This window comes from Aphelocoma coerulescens, chromosome 4, assembly GCF_041296385.1.
Source record: "Aphelocoma coerulescens isolate FSJ_1873_10779 chromosome 4, UR_Acoe_1.0, whole genome shotgun sequence".
Taxonomy (NCBI): domain Eukaryota; kingdom Metazoa; phylum Chordata; class Aves; order Passeriformes; family Corvidae; genus Aphelocoma; species Aphelocoma coerulescens.
In genome coordinates, this window is record NC_091017.1 from 5,815,146 (window position 1) to 5,824,062 (window position 8,917).

At 42.1% G+C, this 8,917-nt stretch overlaps 1 long non-coding RNA gene across 1 annotated transcript; it reads right to left on the reverse strand.

Annotated features, from left to right (window-relative positions):
• Positions 1-6,834: 6,834 nt before the first annotated feature.
• Positions 6,835-7,849, reverse strand: LOC138108916 (uncharacterized). The gene is made up of 2 exons (XR_011150117.1): positions 7,600-7,849; positions 6,835-7,220 (listed from the first exon to the last, which is right to left on the reverse strand). It is a non-coding gene; the product is annotated as an uncharacterized lncRNA (long non-coding RNA).
• Between the last annotated feature and the right edge of the window lie 1,068 nt (positions 7,850-8,917).

Consider the following 8,917-nt stretch of genomic DNA (forward strand, 5'->3'; position numbering starts at 1 on the left):
TCCTGTCTGTATTGGGGTAGGCATTGAAGCCACTTCTAAAATGAAAATATTCTAGAATGAGCCATTTTCCTTCTTAGGCCTTTGTGAACCATCCATATGGAAGGATTTATGTTGAAAATCTATAGTCTTGATAAGTGTGGAGTTTTAATTTTCTTTTAATGGGTAAAGACAGACCTAAGGTGATGAAAAGAGGAAGCAGTGTTAGATAGAAAGAAATACAGCTACTGCCTTCAGTTTGAAAGTTAATTAAATTCTGGACATTTTCATATTGGTTTTCTTCTTCCTTGTTAAAGAATGGAAAGAGTAAGAGGCCCTGAAAATACACAGTGACCTCCATCCTTCAAATATAATTAATATATGAATTAGCAGCTGCTGCATCTCAACCTTGTTGGCCCAAGAGGTGTACATTAACATATACACAGGAGATAAAGCCACCTTTAATTGTATCTTTGCAATGGTTCATCCCACTGTTCTGGGACTGGAGCATGCTAATGACTGCTCAGGATCAGGAAAGAGGCCCCCATTTTCCACTCTGGGGTTCAAATCTCACCTGAATCAAACTCCAATGATCCTTTGTAGACAGATGTAAAAATTAAATACTTTTGTAAAGACAGAGCATTGCTTAAGATGAGCTGCACGTGCTCATGATCTGGATGCTCTCAAGTGGCTTCCAGTCACTGACTGTTTTCAAATAAATTTGTCCTCATGCCTGTGTTTTACATGCAGCCCTGGCCTCATCTGCAGCCAGGAGTTTTTACCTTACTTTTCAAAGCTTATTGCAACTCAAGGGAGTATCATTTACTCCTGAAAGTGTCCTTTTCCTGTTAAACATCCTCCTTCCTTCCTCATTCCCAGCTGAAACAGAACAAGTAGAAAGAGATGCCGATGATCTGAGCCACACAGCAGGAAGGATACAATGTGATTTATTGTTGTAGATCACTGAATCACAGAATAGTTTGGGTTGGAAGAGACCTTTAAAGTTCTCCTAGTCCATCCCCCCTACAAAGACCAGGGACATCTTCAACTAGACCAGTTTGTTCAAAGCCCCATCCAGCCTGGCCTTGAATGTTTCTAGGGATGGGGCATCCACAGCTTCTCTGGGCAACCTGTGCCAGGGCCTCACCACCCTCATTGTAAAAACCTTATTTCTTACATCTAACCTACACCTTTATCTATTCTAGATCTAATGTCTATTCTATGTCTAATCTATCTATCTCTACCATCTATATCTATTTCTAATCTCTGTGGGTCCCTTCATTCAGCTGTCTCAGAGCAACCACACTCTTCAAATTTGCAGGTGAGTATTTCCCAAAAGCTGCCTCCTAGGACCCTCGCTGGCAGATTGTGGCTGTAGAGGGTGGTAGGCTCCCTGAAAATGTGACCAGAGCATGCACTCTGTTATATCTGAAATTCCCAGGCAGGAAAGACACGCAGTGTTAGGGAAGAAGTGTGATAAATTTAGCAAGTGATAATGCAAACAGCATGGAAAAAATGTGTGCTGTACAGGAGGGCACAGGCTCCTTTGCTAGCTGGGACATTACTGACCCCTTGGAAACAAGACTGTAATACACTTAAATCTGATCCACAGACTTGCAAGTGTCCACAGTCCCACTGGAGTCAGGGAGACTGCAGAGTGTGCAGTTAAAAGCTATAGAATTATTTATTTTTGTAAGGATCGGGAAGTTGGGGGGTAAAATGTCCTTGGCTTCACCTCCCAGATAGATCAGCAATGTAAATAGGCAGTTACTTTTCACTATTGTCAGTGATTAATCTGCCTAAGGAGAGCCCTTACTTTCTCTGGTTCACTTTACTGTTTCTTTGTTGATATTTTACTGACTTGTCACTTGGCTTGAAAGAGTAAAAACACCAATTTGCCAGAAGCCAGAGAACAGTCTCACTCCTTTTAATTTGCTAGTTTTCAGTATCAATTCACTTAGAAGTCTAAAGATTTAGCCTTCTGGTATAGTTTCCTGCAGCTGCATTCATACCCCTATCCATAACCCAATGCAAGTGAGTATCTCAGAAGGAGGACAGCTGAAATGTCACAGCGAGTTAGTCAAATTGCTGAACTGCAGGCATTACCAAGAAACAATGACAGAAACTCTCAAGCTGAGGCCAACCCTGCCTGCAGCGATTTGTTCAAATTCCTTTCTTTGTCTGTTGCTTCCCTAATTTTCCTGAACTGTAGCTTTATAAAAATCTTCATTGCATCCTTATATTTTACTGTAAACACCAATCAGGCTCTTAATTCACAGCTCTAGGTTTCCTCCAGGTTACAAGAATTGCTTTCTTGCCGTTGTTTCTTCTTCAGTAACCTTCAGGGCCATTTGATTTGGATTGATAAAGAGTGATATTTTTTCCACTTTTGACAAGCCATTGTTCAGATCTGAAGTGGGAACTATCCATCCAGGCAATTTGTATTTAAAATACTTCTAGTTCTACCTGGATTGTTTTGCTCTTTGTGACAAAAAGGCTGAGATGGGGAAGCAAATGGATGCAGTAAGTGAAGACAACATGGAGAACCATTCCTAAACCTTAAAATCCCAGGTAGTGTTATTCCTAATGGTATTAATTATTTCAAAACTGCCTTGCTTTTTTCAATGTGCCAAAATGTAATGTGAAATGTTACAGTGAAACCAGACACATCACAATCCTCAACAGTTAATTCAAGGCTATGCATTAGCATCAGAAAACAATTAGATGTTTGATTTCACACAAATTGGGAGGGTCACAGTAAATCTACTGTAAGTGAATTGAAGAAAAACTTCCCAGTCAGACTGCAGTAAATATGTAGTAAATCAGCTCTTGGTAATTCAGGATGCACAGAGACAAAAAAATAGTGAAGAATCCAGAGTTTTCTAAGTCCCTGTCCTGGTGAATGGAGGCACAGGAAAGGGAAAGGCTAATTAAAAGGGTAGAGGGAGGTTTTTTTCTGTCAACAGCATTGTAAAGAAAAGAAAATGCCAGTCATACTCATAGGGGATAGATGAGAAAGAGAAAATGTGCTTCTGTTATGCACTGATCAGGGAATGCTACTGCAGAGCTGGGCTGTGAGCAGGGACATGACAATGGGCATGAAAGTCTGGGCTGCCCACTCGGATGGGAAGATGACAAATTGCCAACAACATGAGGCTTGCTCCTGTTCAACTGCATTTTAATAACATGAAAGGGTTTGGTGCAAGCAGTGAGAGGCTCAGAACAGAAATTACCTCATAAAAAGATCATCTGCCTCAGTGTCTGTCACTGCTGAGCAGGAAGGACACAATAGCAGGGGGAGAGATCAGGATGCCCTCGCTGCTTTTAGCACGCTGCTATGAATGCCCGGATCCGCGAGGCATCATGTTTAAGGCAACAGACTGCCCGGTCTCTGCATCTGTTTTTATCACAGATTCCAGACAAAAGACCCTGAGGTTGCCCAGAAACTGAGGGAGCAGCAGCAAATCCAGCAGCACTCAGGGCTGCAGGAACTGGAGTGGAGCTTTCCTCTGTCCAGAGTCAAAATGGAGTTAATGAGCTTGCCTTCTTATTGTGGGGGTCCAGATCACACCTTCATATTTTCAGAGACAGAAGTTCTCTAGCAATTGACCATAAAAATAAGTAGGAAAAAAAGTGCAAAGGTTGCTCCCATCTTCCTTAACTCATCACCTCTTTCCCCACCTCATTCTCTCCCCGAAACACATACAAATGGATGTGCTGATATTTCTAAATTTCATTTGATATTAAGAGTTTGGTGTTTTCTACAGCTTTGGGTCCACAAGCTGCAGAAGTGGAGCTAGAAAAAAAGACTGGGAGGCATAATTGAAAAAAAAAAAAAAAGACTGAAGGGAGAAAAGACTGAAAGATGTAAGATTTTGTATTTTTTCCCTGTTGTATCTGTGGAACATACACATTAGTCAGCAGTGAGACACCGGAAGAGATTGCCCGAAGAAGCTCTGGATGGCCCATCCCTGGAGGTGTTCAAGGCCAGGCTGGATGGGGCTTGGAAAAACCTGGTCTAGTGGAAGGTGTCCCTGCCCGTGGCAGGGGCATTGGAACAACTTAAGCTTTAAAAGTCCCTTCCAACCCAAACCATTTTCTGGTTCTAGAATTGTGAAGGAATAATCCCTGCTCAGGTTCTAGTCCTCAAATACAAAGTTTTAGCAGATGACCACCTGCCTACAAAGGTCAAGGGTAAAATATTAGTGCTTCAAGCAACACATTATTTTTAATATTACTTGGACAAACTTGGACAAATCCGATAAATGGGAATGAAATGTCATTCTAGTGGTTCAAGTCTACGGGAATTTTTCTCTGGGAGTCTTTCACTGTAATTTTTTTTAATGCTGGCATAATTCCTTTTGAAATGACATTTCCATTTCTGCACTCACACCGAGTCAGCCCTTCTGGGAAGGTTTCCTCCGTGCAGCAGAACAACATGGTTCTAATGGGATTACTCAGAGCATAGAGTTAAGTATTTATAGAAATCTTTGAGAGAGTGGGGTGTTAATTACCAGCTCTCATAGCAGAACCCAAATAATGAAACATAATAGTGCACACATTTCCCCCAAAGTTGTCTGGACTCCTCTTGGTCAGAGCATTGGTGACACAGGTATGGCTCTGCTGGAGCTTAAGCTCCATTCACTGCCACTATTGTATATAATTAAGGAAATTTTTTTAACACAAGCACAGCACTGAGCATATCAAATGTGAAGATTTTCAAGTCACAATGCATTTTAAACATGAAAACTCTGCACTGAATGTATTAAAGGCATCTGTAAGTTTTCCCTTTTAAAGTTCTCTATCAAGATTTTCATTCAAATGAGTATTCTGAGGTAAAGCAAAGCATAGCAGTCATTAGTATTAAAAAGAAAAAACCCAAAACAACAACTTAGAAGGTTTTGTTTCAGCATGGAAATGAGAATGTCAAGTTTCCGCTTCAGGTTTCCTTCCTCCTCACTCTCTGCTCTCTTCACCTCCCTCCTTTAGAAGGCAAAGGGAAGGAAGTGTGCAGGGACGCATTTTTCATCCTCTTTTATTGTTCTTTTTATGAATGTATATATCCTCTACTGAGCTGGAACTCATTTTCAAGAGGCTGGCTTTTTAAAACATGCTTTTGAACATTTCTGTTGTCTTATATTCTCTGTAATTTTGTTCCATCTCATCATCTCAAACTGTTCTTTCTTTCTCTTAGTATTATCTTTTATGTTCTTTCTGAGGAAAGCCACTGAAGTGAACTTTGTGTTATGCAGATAAGAGAAGCAAGCTGTGGCACTTGTAAGGTTTTAACAATTATGAATAGTTTCATTCTATCACAAGTTTAATATTCCCACATCCTCCCTCTTTTCAGTTTTGGACCAAGAGATGCTGTTAAAAAAAAAAAAAAAATCTACAGAGATTCATGAATTTAGCTATAAATACCAGCAGTTAACAGCTCATACATCAGCACTAGGTAAAACTGAGGGTATGTTCACATTGCCTAAAGCAACATGGAAACCAGGCATGACATACACCAGTAACTGCAAAACATGCTGGGAGAGAAGGGAAAACTGACACATGATCTAAACAGTCCATACAGGAGATATGTAAATGGCTAAACCCACGTCATCCATGTCTCCTAACTGACTCCCGGGGGAATTGGTAACTATGTCTAAATTATGTTAGATTTCTTGCTGGCCCTTTTCTCTATTGTGTCCCTCTTCCCATAGTCCCATTAATTAACACTCTTCTCTCACTTTCTTAGTTTCCCTCAAACTGTTTCCAGCTAAGAATAAATGAAAACTCCACTCTGAAGTAAATTGTATGCCAGTTTCAATCAATGGACAGGGAAGAAGAGAAAGACAGCAGAATACCTCTGCATGCACTGAGAATTAATGATAATAACCAAAAATAGTCAATTGATCATTGCCATCACCTCTTCTGAGAGGAGGGATGGGAGATTCAGGAGTTCTCACAGGACTGTGCTGGGGCTGTGTGAAAACCTGAAAAAACAAAGCAGTCCTTAATCCAGGGCATGCCAAGCACTCCTCCTGTTCCTAGGCAGAACAGGAAGAAGCACAGACACAAGGCTGGGACAGGAGTGGATCTGGGCAATGGGAAGTTTTCCCTCTGGTGGCAGTGCAAGCCCAGTCCTCAGACCAGACGAATGGAGAAGGGGGCAGGCACTCCATCTTTTGGTCCTTAATGGCCATCACAGTAGGGTAAAAGCACCCAAATTGTCCCACTAAACCCCAGAACTGAAGGAAAAAACCCACTGAGAAAGGCCTCCCAAGACTGTGCAGAAGTTTTGGAAGCTGATCTGTAAATGTCAAGAGAAATGACATTTTAGAGCTGTAAGATGAGATGCGTTTCCTCCAGTGGTGCTGATTGATTAGCCATTCACTGTCACGTAGCTAATTGTTTGCTGGCTGCTAATCAATGAGATCTGAAATACCGTGTGTGCATAAGGCTTATTCCAAAAATTAAAAGGAAAAGAAAAAAGCATAGAAAACATCCAATACCCCTGTGGTATTCATCCTCCAAGAGGTATCCCATGTAAGGTAAATACTCAAATAGGATGTAAGTCTTTTGTGGAGGATGTGAGAATGACAGAAAGTGATAGGTATGCTTTATAATAAATCCTTAATGTTTTCCTTAACTAATAAACTCCTGAAGCTGCTCTCTGACAGACCCTGAGGAGGCAGTAAAAAGGTCAGCTCAGTAATGGCATAGCTCTGATGTAGAATTAAACATGTGTCGCGGGTTGGGTTTGTAACCGGGCAGAAACACCAATTTAGTGTAGTGGTTTGGTCTAAAATACTCATTGCTGTTTATCTTCTGTGAGATAAGAACTAGGAGAAATGCAAAGCAGGCACCAACTTGAATGAATATAAAGAAGTTTATTAACAGACCTAAAAGAAGAAAAGAAAAAAATTATACCACCTTCAGAACTCTCCTCCTCCCCCCACCTTCCTCCCGTCTCCCACTGACAATGTAAAGACAACCCTTAAGATGTTCAGTCTGTTTACCACTTCCATAATAACCTGGTTCAGTCCATTTAGAAAGAGAAGTCTCTTTTTGCTCATGCTATGAAAACAGTATCACACCGAGACAGCCACCCACTTCCAAATATTGTTCAGTCCATTTAGGAAGAGGAGTCTCTCTGCTTGCGATGTGAGTCCCTTCCCCCGACTTGCAGCTTTTCCCGCAACTGCTTTCGAGGGTCCACTCTTGAAAGTTTTCTGGGGTACAATTTTAAGGTTGAGCTGTTCAGAAACAAAGAAAAACAGAGGCCTTTCTCCTTCCCTGGGAGCAAAGGGTCATCTTCATCTTTAAAACTATCTCTGGAAGCATCTCTAGGAATTGAGGTTTTTCTCCTTTCCTCTTTGGAGCAAAAAGTCCTCATCTGGTTCATCTCTCTCTGTCCAAACTTCTCATGGAATTACAGCTGCGTCAGCATCTGCCTATCTCAGCGCAGGTGCTTCTGCTTATGAGTTGAACACTCCACCCCCCATATCTTCATGAAATTACAACAGGATACTCTGATATATCATAGCTTCACAACAGACTTTCAGCTTTAAGCATCTCCTCTCTCTCTTCCCTCAGGTTTTCAGCTCTTCACAGCAATAAAAGGGTTAATCTCACCTCGGCCTTACAGCTGGAATGTGGCTTATCGCTGTTGGTCACCTGACCTCTGCCGGACAGAGGTGCCGCTTTGCTGAATCTCGGCCGCAGTGGAGGGGGGGGTTCCGAGCCGCTCCGGCTGCCCACGGCAAGGCAGTGGGGGGGGGTTCCATGGCTGGAACAGGCTCCAGGCTGGCCGTGGCCCGGCCCGGCCTGGCCCAAGCAGGGCCTGGCCGGGCCTGCTGGCCCCTGCACGGGGCCCGCAGCCACCTGTCCCAGCGCCGGAAACGAGAGAGAGCTTGGAGGGGGAGTTTGTCTATTCTTAAGTGTGTATCACAGAGGCGGTCACAACTTTAAGTGGCTTAAAGAATTGTCCATATTCAAACTGGCCAGCTGATAGGTTCTATCAGGTCCCAGAGGAAGCTGTAAGCACCCCTTAGCAAGGATATCCCTTCTGGGACTATGCTTGCTAACCTATGACAACATGTTTCCACAAAGTGATCATCCACATGACCGCTGCCCCATGACTGAGCGTTCTGTCAGACACGGGGGCCCATTTGCTCTCGTTGTGTTCTGAGCATCCAGAGGATCTGGGTGCAGGCTGAAATCTCTCTGACTGGGCTGCAAAAGGCTTTCAGAGCAATTTCCAGCTGAAATTATCCAGACATTTATCCAGACATTCTCAGGGCTGTATCAGCCAAATGGCTATCTCCCAACACAGAATTAAAAGCCTGATACTGAACAGATTATGTTTGGGAGAGTCAGAAGGATATAGAGTGTATTCTTCTGTAAGACTGGAATGTAATTATGACTTCTGGGGGATGGTAAAAATAAATTATTGCATTTGTCAAATATTTTGGAAAAACACTATTTCACATACAATCCAACGGACGAGCGATACTCCAGCAAACACAACAGTGCAAATTCCTACTGTCAGAGCAGATACAGCTCTGGATTGTCGTGCCCAAACAAAGAGTTGTCCTGCCTCTATCCACAGCCTCTTTGTAGTGTGAGAACCCCTAACCTTTACCAAAAGTTGTTGAAATCAATAAAATTAAATAACTAGATGATATGAAAGTTTTCTCTCTTTTCTTGGTACAATTTTTTGGGGGAACACTTATTTGCCAGTGTTTAAAGCCGGCCTTCCTTCCTTCTTTCCTTCTTTCCTTCTTTCCTTCTTTCCTTCTTTCCTTCCTTCCATGTGTACAACTTTCAAGAGACAAAAAGGCAAACAGTTTTTGGTAAGATATAAAAAGGAAAGGAAATATATTGAAATTAATTAAAAGAAGAAATTCAGCCAACTGATGTAATACTTTGATGTTTTGATGACACCATTTGA